The sequence below is a fragment of the Aotus nancymaae genome, unplaced genomic scaffold (genome assembly GCF_030222135.1).
Source record: "Aotus nancymaae isolate 86718 unplaced genomic scaffold, 86718_ANA_hifiasm-v0.15.2.pri h1tg000040l, whole genome shotgun sequence".
Classification (NCBI taxonomy): domain Eukaryota; kingdom Metazoa; phylum Chordata; class Mammalia; order Primates; family Aotidae; genus Aotus; species Aotus nancymaae.
In genome coordinates this window covers 119,684,641-119,700,684 of record NW_026988454.1, presented here as the reverse complement: position 1 = coordinate 119,700,684, position 16,044 = coordinate 119,684,641, and the positions used below count along the sequence as shown (strand labels likewise).

The window sequence follows — 16,044 nt, the reverse complement described above, 5'->3', positions numbered from 1 at the left end:
CTCTCCATCTGCTGCCTGTAAATCTGAGCCTTCCCAGTAACCCTTACCAGGATGCAAATGTGCTCAAGTTATGCCCTCTCCAGGGATGTGGGCCCCAGAACAGGGAACTCCCGTGAAGACCCAAGGGACTTCGCTGAGCCTCAGGTGTGGGATTTCTGGCACTGCGACCATGTGAGGGAGAACCTATGGGGGAGGCTGGCAAGGTTGGCTAGGTCCCTGAAGGCATATGTGGTGGGGCTTTCTTGAAAGACCTTGGATTTCAGCATGTCAGGATATGTGGGCCTCGGGAACTCTCCTGGTCATATTTAAGACTTCCGGGTCTCCAAGCAGAGAGGTGCTGCAGATTCACTTCTACACTGCTTTCTGGGAGCCATGGTCTATTACGGATCATGGAGGTAAGGACAGGGATTTTGAGACAAGGAAGAGCGCCTAGTAAGACGAAAAGCAAAGGACTTAGACCAGGAGCCAGGAGAGATGAGAAATAAACTAGATCCTGGGGGATAGGGAACAGCCGGAGATTTGGTCCTAAAGGGTGTGTTTGCGCTTATCAGACGTGGCTCTTTCTGGAGAGGTGCCATCGTGATGATCCTGACCGCTTGTGGCTCCTAATTAAAGACAAACTAAATACTTTTAGACAAATGCACGTATATATTAGGAAATAAAAACCTCCACCATGGCATGGTAAGTATAAGCTTCAGCTAAAGTCAGAACTCTAGCTGATGCCAGTAAAAAGAACTATTAGCAAATTCACTGCTTCGTGCTTTGTAAACATCTCTATTCACAAGAAAACATGCTTTAGCGTATGAGTCTACCCTGATCAAATTCTTCATCAACATAAATCCCTGGTTTTACAACAAGAAACCAAGCTCACCCGATGCTTTTAAATGTGCACCGTTAAACTAGGGCAAAGGTCCCAGCAAGCCTTGCAAAATTAAGCTCATGCATCTAAAAAAATACTGCTTGAGTGCCTCAATGCTAGGCATTGTTCTCCGTGACTGGCATACAACAATTAACAAAGATGACAAAACTCCCTGCCTTCATGGAGATTTCATTTTTAATAGGGAGAAACAGAAAATAAAAATCATCATAATTAAAGTGTATAGTGTATTAGATGGCTGTAGATGCTATGGGAAAAAATGAAATAGGAAATAGTCAGGGAAGCCTTCTCTGAGCAAAGAACTGAAGGAATAAGAATAATGAGATTTGGGGAAAGAGCATTCTAGGAGGAGGAACAGCAAGGGCCCTTGTGGTGGGTACACACCGGATGTTACTGAGAAATTAGAAAAGTGTGGCTGGAACCATGAAAACCAGGAGGAAAGTGGTAGGAACAAGGTCAGAGATTCTAAAAATGACTTTAAAACAAAATGGAAGTATAAACATGATGGAGCAAACGGGTTGGAAGCATATGGTGCTTAGGAAAGGCCAAGGTAAGGAGGTGTCATTTGAGCTGAGACCTAAATGAGCACAGCATGAAGATGTGAGGAGAGACCCTTCACAGCAGTGGGGACAGCGAGTGCAGTGGCCCTGGGAGGGATGAGCGTACAGTGGCAAGTGTGCAGTGGGTGTGAGGCGGCAGCGTCGTAGGAGGGGGTCTCCACATGTAGGATAGTGTTCTCCACCTGGAGTGATTTTGCCTTCCAGAGAACATTTGGCAGTGTCTAGAAACATTTCTGTGTCACGACTAGGGAAGTGCCATTGGCACTTGGGGGCAGGGATGCCGCTAAACATTTTACCATGTGCAGGACCATCCCTTTCAAGACAGAATTCTCTAGCTCCAAATGTCCATAGCACCAAGGTTGACAAACCCTGGTACAGGGCCTCATAAGTCACAGTAAGAAGTCTGGGTGCTCACAGAAGCACACGCCAAGGACTTTCTAATGCCTCATGCCTGCTGGAGTGCCATTCTTACACGTGGCGCATCCAGGTCTAGAGTATGCACGTTGGAATGAAAGAGAAGGGCACTAGGATTGGCTCTCAGAGCACAGAAGGAGGGGTAGAGGCAAAAAAGCTGTGATGAGGTCACCCCAACCTAACTTGGAACCCAGAGGGAGCCCCTGCAGTAGAGACAAAGGAGGTCAAATGAAGGGGGGCCATGAGGCTGTCTTCCAGCAGCTGATGTCCTTTAAGGGACCAGGTGGGGTCCTGGGTCAGGACTGGGGAGAGGAGCCCTCCCCATCCCGATCCTAGCAAAGTGGCTGAGGGCTAGAGAATGCTGCAGGTCTGAGCAATGTGGAAGGCACAGGTTGGGACCAGTGTGCAGACAGCTCAAGGTTCAAGAAGGACATCGCCAGCAGAAACACAGGCAGAGGCTGAAGAGAAGGACTTGGGTGGGGGTGCTCTCCCCTGGTACCTGGAAGATGCACATGAGGAACCAAGGGAGGCCTAGAAAATAAGAGGCTGTTTTGGGATGATCTAAGATTTGGTTCCTCCTGCAGAATGAGTTGTTCTCTGCTCCACTGGGGTGGGGGGACCTGGACGTCAGGCTGGCTGGATAGCAGATCTACACAAACGGCATTTCAAGTCACAAGCTATTTCATTTCTCCCCCAAAGTCAAGAAAGTCCATGGGTCTGGGGAAGTGGCTGTGATGACCAATGACTCTGGCATGCAGTTAACCCCAAGCATGCCCCTCCTCCTCTCCACACTGCTCATCATGATGATTCATCCAGCCGCCTCAGTGGAAAGAAAATCTAGGTGAGGGTCTCATTACTTAGAAATGGGAAAAATGCCTCAGTGTAGAAGCAAACCGGAACCCTTCCTGGTCACTATCTAAAGAAGCTTTTCTAACTTGGGGAGTCACAGTGACTTTGTTCTAACAAAATTTTGGATGGCATTTTCAGGTGCATGCTTATGTGTGCGCAAGCAGGCAGATACCTTCATTAATACTCTTGAAACCACCTTTGCAAAGATCATGATGGTGAGAGGAGTCTAGCATGGCTGACTCCATCTTGCCTCTAGCCTCAAAAGTCAGCTGCCCTCCTTCATTCCTGGGTGTAGACTAAGCTAACCATGGGAGGAACTTAGTTTATTGTTTAACTTTGAAGCAAGATGATAACTGTTCCTTCCTGCCCCCTCCTTGCTCAGGGACCAAAATCACCTTTGTAAAATTAATGAAGCGCCACAAGATTAGGATTCTGGGAGGGGCGTGAATTCTGCTAACATGTAGGTGTAGCTGAATGATAACCAGCCATTGCCCCCCAGCTTGCCTTTTTATAATCCCTTGCTACTCAGGAGTCATGTGGCCAGAGGTCACAAGATTTGTGACTTCCTCAATTGCTCCTATAGATAACATCATGACTGTAGAACCAAAGATGGGTCTTTTAAGATGCTTTTCAGACTTTCGCATTCTGCAACCAACTGACTCTATGTGGACCCAGGACTCATGACAACCTGTCCTGTGACCTCCTAATGTAGAGGCCGACTCAGCCTACAAGGACCATTTTCCACACCCCTATGATTTCAACCCTCACCAATCAGTAGCACCCATTCCGCTGTCCACAGAATTATCCACAGAACACCCTAGCCTCTGAGTTCTCTGGGAGATCGATTTGAGCAATAACACTAGTCCTTCTGCTCGGCTGGCTCTGCCTTAGTTCAGCTCTTTGTCTGCTACAACACTGTGGCCTCAGTGAATTGGTTTTGTCAGTGCAGAAGGCAGGAGGAACCTGTTGGGTAATTATGCCCTCACTCAGCACTAGTTTCCTCCTCAATGGTTTTCGTTTGTTTGTTTGTTTGTTTTGAAACAGAGTCTTGCTCTGTCGCCCAGGCTGGAGTGCAGTGGCATGATCATGGCTTGCTGCAGCCTCAACCTCCCAGGCTCAAGCAATCCTCCCACCTCAACCTCCCAAGAAGCTGGGACTACAGGTGTGCACTATCATGCTCGGCTAATTAATTACTTTTTTTTTTTTTTGGTAGCGACAGGGTCCCACTTTGTTGCCTGGGCTGCTCTTGAACTCCTGGGCTCAAGCAATCCTCCCGCCTTGGTCTGCTAAAGTGTTGGGATTACGAGCATGAGCCCCCAGGCCTCAGTAATTTTTAAAATAACATTCTTCTCCACATATAAAACACGTTCACTGTAAAAATTTTAGAAAACAGATACAAAATAAAAAGAAGAAAAATCCCATCACTTGTTGAGAATTTTTTTGCTAAACTTTTTAAGATACTACAATCGAGATCATACTGTATACATAATTTTGAATGCTGGTTATAAAATAAGCATTGTCATGTTATTAAAAGTTCTAGGCTAGGCACGGTGGGTCACGACTGTAATCCCAGCACTTTGGGAGGCCGAGGCAGGCGGATCAACTGAGGTCAGGAGTTCGAGACCAGCCTGGCCAACATGATGAAACCCCTGTCTCTACTAAAAATACAAAAATTAGCCAGGCATGTTGCATGTGCCTATAATCTCAGCTACTCAGGCAGGAGAATCACTTGAACCTGGGAGACGGAGGTTGTGGTGTGCAGAGATCGCGCCGCTATACTCCAGCCTGAGTGACAGAGTGAGACTCTGTCTTTAAAAAAAAAAAGTTATTTGTAAATATTAGTTTTAACCATTGCATAATAATTAACTCTAATGCTACTAGAATCAGAGGCCCATATTCTTCAAGGTCTTATTTCGCTGAATACAGGTAATTTTAAGCCAACCCCCAACACTGAATACAGAAAACTGCTGAGCACTTACTACTGTGTACCAGGCACTCTACCCCTACCATGCTGGGTGGCTGTGGGGAGGGCTAACGCTGGATGAACATAGGCAAAATTTATTTCTTTTCTATAGTCTTGGAATCTCTATACTTGGTGGAGGGTCATATTCCACTGTTCTCAGTGAAACAGCCAAGACAAACCCTTCACTCAATTGAGAGGAAGCTCCAGGCTCTAGTTAGGACTGGAAATAAGGGAAATGTCGGTCAGGTCCCAAGAAGCCAAGGTAATATGGACAACTGAGGCTCCAGAATAGATACTCAGGGGCTGGACAACTACAGCCTGCGGGCCAATCAGCTGCCTGTTTATGTAAATAAAGCTTTATTAGAACATAGCCACACCCATCATTTCAGTATTCTCTATGGTTGCTTTCAGATGCAAGGAGCAGAGTTCAGTAGTTGCAATAGAGACCACATGGCTGCAAGCCCAAAATAAGTAGCACCTGGCCCTTTAAGACAACATTGGCTGATTCCTGTATTAGAAGGCCAACCATCCTCCAAAACTGATGCTCTCCCTTTTTCAGCTGAGAGTCCTCACTTAGAGATACTATGAAGTGTGGCCAGCCAAAGACTACATTTCCCAGCTCCTCCTGCAGCAAGGTGGAACTCCCTGACTAGTTCTCGCCAATTAAATGTGGGCCAAGTAACTTGTGTCGCTTTTGGGCCAAAGTGGTTAAGAAGGGGGTGAGCCTTCTCCATCTTCTGTTTCCCTTCCACCTTAATGAAGAGTGCTCACAGGCCTGTGGCAGTGATTCTCAACCTTTTCTTCATTGTTGCCCTGCTAAGGAGCCTTTTTAGACATTTCTTTCCCTGATCACTTTCCTCCATGACATTTTCACACCACAGATATACTGTCTGTTTATGTACCATGTAGATGCCTGTGACTTATGCATCAAAATGTAAGATTTTTCAGCCTCCAAGATCTTTGCCCCCTTGGGGGTGATACTGTCCCCATTGAAGATACATGCTCCAGAGTACAGCAGACTGACAGATGCAAGGCACCTAGATTCTTAAATTACCTTGTAGAAGAAAGCCAATTATAACCAGAAACACTTCCATTGACTGTTACAAGGGCAAGAAATAAACTTCTTTCATATGAAACTCCTGAAATGTGGGAGATAATTACAATAGCTAATGTTACCCTAACAAACACAAACTCTTAATTTGATGGTTTAAAAAAAAGTATGAGCTGGGCACAATGGCTCATGCCTGTGATCCCAGCATTTTGGGAGGCTGAGGCAGGAAGATTACTTGAGCCCAGGAGTTCGAAATGAGCCTGGGTAATGTAGGGAAATCCTATCTCTACAAAAAAATTTAAAAATTATCTGGGTATGATGGTGTGTCTGCGGTCCCAGCTACTTGGGAGGCTGAGGTGGAAGGATTACTTGAGGGCAATTGCTGGGAGGTCAAGTCTGTGATCATGCCAGTACACTCCAGACTCGATGACAGAGTGAGACAATATCTCAATAAAAAGAAAACAAGTTGGATTCAACAGACATATAATAATAGACTATATATATTATATTAAATACATTATATTATATATATTTTTTGTTTTTGTTTTGAGATGGAGACTCACTCTGTCACCCAGGCTGGAGTGCAGTGGTGCGACCTCAGCTCACTGCAACCTCAACCTCCTGGGTTCAAGCAATTCTTCTGCTTCAGCCTTCCTAGTACCTGGAAGTACAGACACCTGCCACCACGCCCAGCTAATTTTTGTATTTTAGTAGAGACAGGGTTTCACCATGTTAGCCAGGCTGGTCTTGAACTCCTGACCGCAAATGATCCACCTGCCTCAGCCTCCCAAAGTACTGGGATTACAGGCATGAGCCACCATTCCCAACCATAAATAAATTATATCATATTATTATATGTCTATTCGATCCAACTTTTAATGCTAAATTTACCCCTTTAGGATTTAGGAAACCTATCCTAAATCCTAAAGGGGTAAATTTAGCATTAAAAGTTCCTACTTTAGGTGGTGTTTAGCCTACTGGCTCTTAAATTGAGATAGGCCAAAAATTTAAACAGATTAAAGAAGGATTGAGATGAATTCTGAGCACAACCTAGTAAAGATGAATACATTAACTGCATTCATTTATAGCCTCTCCATTTGGACACATCACCACCAAAACAAAAGTGAAAGAATTTTGTTGTTGTTGTTGTTAAGACAGAGTCTTGCTCTTGTTGCCCAGGCTGGAGTGCAGTGGCACAATCTTGGTTGACTGCAACCTCTGCCTCCTGGGTTCAAGCAATTCTTTCTGCCTCAGCCTCCTGAGTAGCTGGGATTACAGGCACCTGCCACAACACCTGGCTAATTTTTGTATTTTTTTAGTACAGATGGGGTTTTGCCATGTTGGCCAGGCTGGTCTTGAACTCCTGACCTCAGGTGATTCCCCCCTCTCGGTCTCCCAAAGTGTTGGGATTACAGATGTGAGCCACTATGCCCAGCCTAAGAATTTTTTTTAAGGTATAATTTCAACAATAAAGTGAACAGGTGAGGGCTACCCAGGACAGACATTGGGACAACTTTCTGGAAAACAGACAGAATATGGAAGATTAGAAACTGATGATGCAGGAAGCCTGAGCTCTAGCATTCAAATATTATGAGATTCCATTAGCCTGGCAGAATGGCCAGAGTCTCATGACTCAGAAATGCCAGAACAGTGGAGGCAGGAATCAGATATGATGCTGAAAAGAGAGAAATTTTATAAAATCTGGTCAGAAGAGTTGCACCTTCCATAGGTAGCTCATGAGGCAGCCAGGTATCTATTCCAAGCAAAAAAAAAAAGGAATTTCCTTCTCTGGAGAAACTTAATTGACCACCCCCAACCCTGAGACACCCCCACCCCATGCCCCGAAAAAAATTTAAGATCCAGGAAGCAGTAGAACCAATCTAGTAAAGTAGATCTAAATCTCAGGTAACAGTTCAGTAGCAACCCAGAATGCAATCAAATTTGAGAATAATACAGGTCAAATTTGAGAAGAATAGAGGACCCTGGGAGAAAAGGGAATATATAAAATACCCAACTGGCTAGAGAGTTTGAGAGAAAAAAATGAGGATATAATAACAGCAAATAGTTTTTTTTTTTTAAAAAAAAGGCAATGAGAAACTCTTGGAAAAATTAAAGCTGTAAAAGAAAGTATTCATAGTATATTACTTGGCTCCAAAGAGAATAAAACATCAAGCATCAGAGTCACACACTTAAATGCCTTCAGGGTCAGGCAAGTAAGTAAATAAATGAGCAAGTCAGGTACTGGAACACTTGCATATACTGTGAGTGCTAGGCACTGTGATAAACTAGAGCAGGAATGCCTATTCTAAAGGGGACAGCCTCTAGCAGAGTGTTACTATATGTGGGAAGTCAGACCATATGTGCCAGAACTTCCAATTTTTGAAACAAAACCCCAAACTCTAAGTCTTTTATTAAAAACTCTACCAATTTTTAAATGTTGTCTGTAAGCCTAAAAAAAATCACTAGGCAAATCAAACAAGTATATCCAATGGTGAATTGTCAGTGTGCAACTTGTCATTTGTGCAATCACAATAACATAAGCCCTATCTGCTAGTTTTATAGCCTTTAAGATCAACCTGTAGATAAAGTATAAAAGACTGAATGGCAGCTACAAAATAAAAATGTAAATGTTATTGATCTGAACAATGTAAAAGTAAAAGCAGAGATGACAGAAGGTGGAAAGTAGAAGGCAAATTAGGTAAGAACGCAAATACTGCCACCTTACTGCATAGACTCAGGAAGTACCATTGTTAAGAAATAAGAAATATGATAGGAAGAATCTTACTTATAAAGGTAACCAGGCAGAAGAACTATAAATAATAATATAATTTTGTTGCAAGGATGTGGGGAGGAGAGGTAGAGGGATGGTATAAGGGAGTTAAATTGTTATCTATCACAACAGAAAGTCAGCAGGTAATTTCTAAAATAGGAGTAAAATTAAAGCACATTATTTAAAATATGGAGGTAAATGCCAAAGGAAAGAAAAATTGAGTTAAAAGTGCCTGCAAGGAGTGGGTCTGCGTTAGGAAAGGAAGGGGGCAGGAGACTTATTTTTATTATAAATTCTTCCGAATGCAAACCCCCTTCCCCAAATAAAGCAAAATGCCCTTTTCAAGAAAATAACTCTGATCAACTCGTGGGGTTGCCTAGTGGGACAGATAACTAAGCCTATAAGTTTGACTCTCAGTAAGATACTATAGATAACGATCAAAAGAGTTTAAGTAAAAATTAATAAATGAACAAGTTACAGAGGTGTGGGGAAGATTGAGGCCACCAGCAATATATGGTGCAGCACCCAGAGACTAACATCAGAGGAACTTGTTATCACCCTTAAGTATGAAGGGCAAGAAGGTGGAACAGTGTTACTATAGCCAATGCTTCTGGAGGACTGGGAGGGGGGCTGTAGCTGTAAAAGACAGCCACTGACAGAAAACTGATGAGGCAGAGAGGAAGTAGGGGAATTAATGTGCCCTGCTTTCCTCCTGTTCTTGGATCTCCTGCTGGTGCCTCCCACTGGCCAAACCCAACCACACTTGGAAGGTAAAGTAAAGGAGCTTAGTTGACACAATCCACTGGGGTTGGCCTCCCCGGCCACAGCAGGGCAGAGAATGGCACTGGGAGGACAGAGGCAAGCAGAGGATAACTAGCACCTATTCTCACACTCCCCATACCCTGCCCTCTCCATTGCCTATCTGAATGGAAAAAATGGATTCGACAAAACACGTATTTGTCTAAGAGTGGTAAATTCTAACCTTCTAGTTCAGCAGCAGAACTAAGGGACTGTCAGGAGGTGCAACTTCTCCTCAGTTGTTTTTTATTTTTTAATTTTGAGATGAAGTCTCGCTCTGTTGCCCAGGCTGGAGTGCAATGGTGTGATCTCAGCTCACTGTAACCTCTGCCTCTCGGTTCAAGCAATTCTTCTGCCTCAGCCTCCAGGAGTAGCTTGGATTACAGGCACGTGCCACCACACCCTGCTAATATTTGTATTTTTAGTAGAGAAGGGGTTTTACCATATTGACCGGGCTGGTCTCGAACTCCTGACCTCGTGATCTGCCCGCCTCAGCCTCCCAAAGTGCTGGGATTACAGGCATGAGCCACCATGCCCGGCCTCCCCGTTTTCATTAGGGATATTGATGGATAACTTCCGTAGGTCAGCCCTGCATTCTGTTATTGGAGAGAGGAAAGATACCTATGAAGCAAGAAGCCCAGCAACTTGACAATAGGGAAGGTGAGGCAACCATGGAGAAAGACCAGGATACAAGGTAGCATGATGAGCATCCAATGAAAAGTGCAATCATAGGTGCCTCCAAGCCCCAAACCAGGAGGTGATGTGTCTTGCCAGGTTTTCCTAAGCAGGCGAGCCTTGGTTGCCCCCAAAGTTTGAGTGGAATTAGACAGGAGAAGACAGCCAGTGAGACATGTTTAGGGACAGCAAGCAGGTCTACCTGGTCACAAGAGGAGGAGGAGTGAGAAATGGGCTATTTGCAAGGCCAGGGCAGTGCAGTGGGGAGATCTACATGCCAGGCTCAGGAGTAGGAACTTTATTTCAGAACAGATTGTTGCCAAAGTTTTCTGATCAAGTTACATGTCTGAGGCAACAGGGACATTACATGGATGGGATGCACTTGGCACTTGTTGAATCAACATTAAAGAGAAGGTGGAGATGTAAAGTGGGAGACTTGCTAATCTTGGTATTCTCATGTCCTAACACAGGGTCTGGTCCATAATTAGTGCTCAGAAAGAGCCAAGTCAAGAATGCAATTCTATTTACAACAGCCCACCTGCCCAAATACCCAGAAATACATCTAACAAAGGAGGCGAAATAGCTTTACAAGAACTACAAAACACTGCTGAATGAAATTACAGATGACACAAACAAATGAAAAAACATTCCATGCTCTTGGATTAGAAGAATCAGTATCATTAAAATGTTCATACTGCCTAAAGCAATCTATAGACTCAGTGTTATTCTTATCAAATGGCCAACACCATTTTTTACTGAATTTGAAGAAAACTATTCTAAAATTCATATGGAACCAAAATGAGCCCAAATAGCCAAAGCAATCCTAAGCAAAAAGAACAAAGCTGGAGGCATCACATTAGCTTACTTCAAACTATACTACAAGGCTATAGTAACCAAAACAACATGGTACTGGTACAAAAACAGATACGTAGATCAATGGAAGAGAAGAGAAAACACAGAAATAAAGCCACACACCTGCAACCAACTGATCTTCAACAAAGTCAACAAAAACAACAATGGGGAAAGAACTCCCTATTCAATAAATAGTTCTGGGAAAACTAGCTAACTATATGCAGAAGATTAAAACTGGACCCCTATTTATCACTATATACAAAAATTAACTCAAGGTGGATTAAAAACTTAAAGGTAAGACCTCAAACTATAAAAATCCTAGAAGAAAACCTAGAAAATCATCATCTGGACATGAGCCTTGGAAAAGAATTTATGACTAAGTCCTCAAGAGCAATTGCAACAAAAATGAAAATTGACAAGTGGGATTTAATTAAACTAAAGAGCTTCTGCACAACAAAAGTAACTATCAACAGAGTGAACAGACAACCCACAGAACGGGAAAAAATGTTTGCAATCTATGCACCTGACAAAGGTCTAATATCCAGAATATATAAGGAACTTAAATATGTCAACAAGAATAAAAACAACCCCATTAAAAAGTGGGCAAAGAACATGAACAGACACTTCTCAAAAGAAGATATACAAGTAGCCAAAAAGCATAAAATGCTCAACATCACTAATCATCAGAGAAATGCAAATCAAAGCTATAATGAGATGCCATCCCACACCAGTCCAAATGGCTATTACTAAAAAGTCAAAAAATAACAGATGTTGGTGAGGTTGTGGGGAAAAGGGAATGCTTATATACTGTTGGTGAGAGTGTAAATTAGTTCAGCTACCATGGAAAGCAGTTTGGAGATTTCTCAAAGAACTAAAGATATAACTACCATTCAACTCAGCAATCCTGTTAGTGGATAGCTACCCAAAAGAAAATGAATCATTTCACCAAAATACATATTCACTCATAAGTTCACTGCAGCACTATTCACAAAAGCAAAGACATGGAATCAACCTAGAGGCCCATCAACAGTGGATTGGATAAAGAAAATGTGGCCCATATATGCCATGGAATGCTATGCAGACATAAAAAAAGAATGAAATTGGCTGGGTGTGGTGGCTCATGCCTGTAATCCCAGCATTTGGGAGGCCAAGGTGGGAGGATTATTTGAGCCCAGGAATTCAAGACCAGTTTAGGCAATATATTGAGACCCCATTTCTATGAATAATTAAAAAAAAATAAGTTGGGTATGGTGGCTCACACCTGCAATGCCAGCATTTTGGGATGCTGAGGCAGGAAGATCGTTTTAATCCAGGATCTCGAGACTAGGCTGGAGAACATGGTGAAATCCTGCCTCTATTTAAAAAAAAAATACAAAAATTAGCTGGGTGTGGTGGTGCACACCTATAGTCCCAGCTACTCAGGAGGCTGAGGTGGGAGGATAGATTGAGTCTAGGAATTCAAGGCTGCCGTGAGCCATGTTAGCACCACTACACTCCAGCCTGGGGCCACAGAGCAATGAAATCACATCCTTCACAGCAACATGGATGCAGCTGGAGACCATTATCTTAAATGAATGAACACAGAAGTAGAAAACCAAATACCACATGTTCTCACTTATAAGTGGGAGCTAAACACAGGGGTACACATGGATGAGAACAGACACAGAGGACTCCAAAATGGGGGAGGGTGGCAATGGTTGAAAAATTTCCTATTGGATACTATGTTCACTCCCTGGGTGATGAGTTCAGTTGAAGCCCAAACCTCAGCATCACACAATATACCCTTCTAACAAACCTGCACGTGTACCCTCAAATCTAGAGGAAAAATTGAAATTTTAAAAAAAAATTCAGTGTAACACTGGCCAGGCTACAACTGGCTTGCCAGCTGGCTAGTTGGATGGAAGGGGTGACAGGGGCCCATATGAGGGTGGTAGCAATGCAAATCAATCAAATGAAATCAATAGGATCTGAAGCCTGGATGAGTCTCAGACTGTGCGGGTCTGACACCCGTCTCTCTTGGAAAGTGGGAGATTATAATACAATTGCTTTATCACTCTGCAAATATTTCTCAACTTGTGAGGGCATGTTTGGTTATTAACAGATTGTGCAACAAATTAGACACAAGAAACAAACCATGAATGACAGAAAAGTGGGTGGGTCCCAAGGCAAAGCCTCCCCTCACATACAATCCAGGAGAATGGGACCAGACACCCTGGCTTGCTTTGCTCTAGGGTTCGATCATTGCATTCTTTATAGCCCATCTCAGGAGGGTGACAAGGAGCAAGACTCCCTTTCCACGGGGCTGTTTCTCCACCATGCACCAATGTATCATCTATCACCACAAGCTTGTTTTTAACTAATGGTCTTGGCAAAAATGATAGAAAGCAAAACAATGCTCTTGCATTATGTTTCAGAATAACAACAGCTGTTGGAATTAAACAGCCAGCCTGGTAGCCTAATAATGCATCAGAACAGTTTCCTCAAAAGGTGCTATCAATAGGCAAGGGACTTTTGGGTGCTCACCTCTTCCAAGCAATGTAACCAACCACTTTCAATTATATGGGACTGCTGCCTCAAATGCCATAATGCTTCTGGCCAGGTACAGAAGCACAGCATCTCTTCTGGCAGTGAGCCAAAAAATGATTTTGAGATCCTAGCCAGAATCCTTGAGACATTTAAGATTCCTCTGATGCTGGGCCGGGTGCAGTGGCTCAAGCCTGTAATCCCAGCACTTTGGGAGGCTGAGGTGGGCAGATCACGAGGTCAGGAGTTCAAGACCAGCTTGGCCAACATGGCAAAACCCCGTCTCTCCTAAAGATATAAAAAATTAACCAGGTGTGGTGGCGGGTGCCTGTAATCCCAGCTACTTAGGAGGCTGAGGCAGGAGAATCGCTTGAACCTGGGAGGTGGAGGTTGCAGTGAGCTGAGATTGTGCCATTGCATTCCAGCCTGGGTGACAGGGCGGGGCTCTGTCTCAAAAAAAAAAATCCTCTGATATTATACAATGCCTACGAGTGAGGGTAGGAGGTGGGAGGAATCTGAAAAACGTAGTACCACCAGTATAGAGATAAACAGTGGCTGATTCTCCACCATTCATTCATCCAGGCAGGAGGAGGGAATGTGCTTGTTATTTCCTGGTCCTAGAATAAGTATACCCAGAGACATCCTGCATCTGTGCCCCACTGTGCATGTCCCAAAGTGGTTTCACCCATATATCTATCTCACAAAAACCAACTCAGAGGAGGATCTGGGGATGGTCCCTTTAATTCCCTTTTACAGATGGGAAAAATAAAGCACAGGTATCTGTAGTATCTGTGTAGGCAACTTGCCCAGGGTCTCAGAAAGGAGTCATTGACCAAACCTGGTCTTGGAACGTTGGTTTGCTAATGACCAGAATGCAAACCTGAGGACTTTTGTATCCCTAGATCCTAGTACAGAGCCTAGTCCATAATGAGGGCTCAATGAATATTTACTGAATAGATAACTCCCAGTGCCCAGCTATCCCATTAGGACTTGGTTTCCTTTTCTGCAGAGTAACAGCCTTCTTTTAGAAGGTTAACATGAGGATCAAATGCATTCACACACAAAAAGCTTTAACAATACTGTCTGGAACATAGTTGGTACTATTATTGCTGAGGTTGTAACTGCTAAGAAAACAGAGTAAGAGGAGAGAGAATCATTGTTCTGAAAGACTCTTCTGAGGATGCACCATTGGAGCAAGACCTAAGTGAAGAAAAGGAGTCAGTCCTCCTGGAGCTGGGGAAGGGCAGGGAAGGCAGAAGGCATGGCAGGGGTGAGGGCTTGGAGATGGACAGGTGTGAACTGAGTGTGTGAGGGCAGAGGAAGTGGTAGTTATAATTATCACAATCCACCTTATTACGGTTTTCATGCCCCAATTACTATCCCTAATTTTTTTGTTTGTTTGTTTTTGAGACAGGGTCTCACTCTGTCATTCAGGTTGGAGGGCAATGGCACAATTTCAGCTCACTACAACCTCTGCCTCCCAGGTTCAAGCAATTCTCATGTGCCTCAGCTTCCTGAGTAGCTGGGACTACAGGTGCGTGCTATCATGCCCTGCTAATTTTTGTATTTTTTTGGTAAAAATTGGGTTTCACTGTGTTGGCCAGGCTGGTCTTGAACTCCTGGCCTCAAGCGATCCACGTACCTCAGCCTCACAAAGTGTTAGGATTACAGGCATGAGCCACTGTGCCTAGCCAACTATCCCTAATTAAAAAAACAAACAAACACAAAAAAACTTGTATTTTAGGTTCAGGGGTACCTCTGCAGGTTTGTTATATGGGTAAACTGGTGTCATGGGGGTTTGTTGTGCAGATTATTTCATCACTCAGGCACTAAGCCTAGGATCCAATAGTTATTTTTTCTGCTCCTCTCCCTCCTCCCAGCCTCCACCCTCAAGCAGGCCCCAGTGTCTGCTGTTCCCCTCTTTGTGTCCATGAGTTCTCATCACTTGGCTCTCACTTTCATGTGAGAACATGCGGTATTTGGTTCCTATCCCTAATTTTTGGGAGGAAATGTGGCGTTGTGTCTCTGAACAGCAATGCCATGCTAGGCAGAGTCTTAAGGGCCAATCTGAAGGTTTGTTCATAGCATCTTAAATAGGGCTGAAGAATCTGCTCTGCTGAAAGTTAAAAAAATCCCTCCAGCACTGTTCACACATTTCTAAAACTGAGTTTACTTTCTAGGCCATGGGCAGCCAGCTGGGGAAAATGAGGCTCCAATCCACCCTGATCCTGAAAGGTCCCCCAGCTCACGCTCAGCAACAGCAGCTGAAAGAAATGTACCAGCATCCGCCCCAGTCAGCCTCCTCCATGACCAGCTCTCCAGGAAGTCACTATGATAAGTGGGGAGGAAAGAGGCGAGTCTACGCAGCAAGCACTGGGAGAAACACACTTTGAAAGGTAAGGCCCTGCCTTGAAACAACACTGTCCTGTGTCATTTGGGGCTGTTCTGTGCTGTTATCACAGTGAGGATGACACGAGTTGGACCACCTGACTTGATTCAAGGCTGGTTTGAATAAAGCATTGAATCAAGTCAGGTGGTCCAACTTCTCTTGTCCTCACTCCCACTTAGGCTCAATCGGTCAGAACAGGCTTGGTCAGGAATGGCTCCTCCTCTCGATACCAACTTGGTTGGCCCTAGTGGCCAACAGTGCTCCCTGAGGCCAGATGTCAGTGGCCAGGGTGGGGTGGGGGGCTTTCCAAGATGACAGCCATG

The 16,044-nt window shown here is 44.0% G+C and overlaps 1 protein-coding gene across 5 annotated transcripts in view; it reads right to left on the bottom strand.

Moving 5' to 3' along the window:
• TRERF1 (transcriptional regulating factor 1) overlaps positions 1-16,044 on the bottom strand; it is a 231,576-nt gene that overhangs the window by 90,616 nt on the left and 124,916 nt on the right. The window lies entirely within an intron of this gene.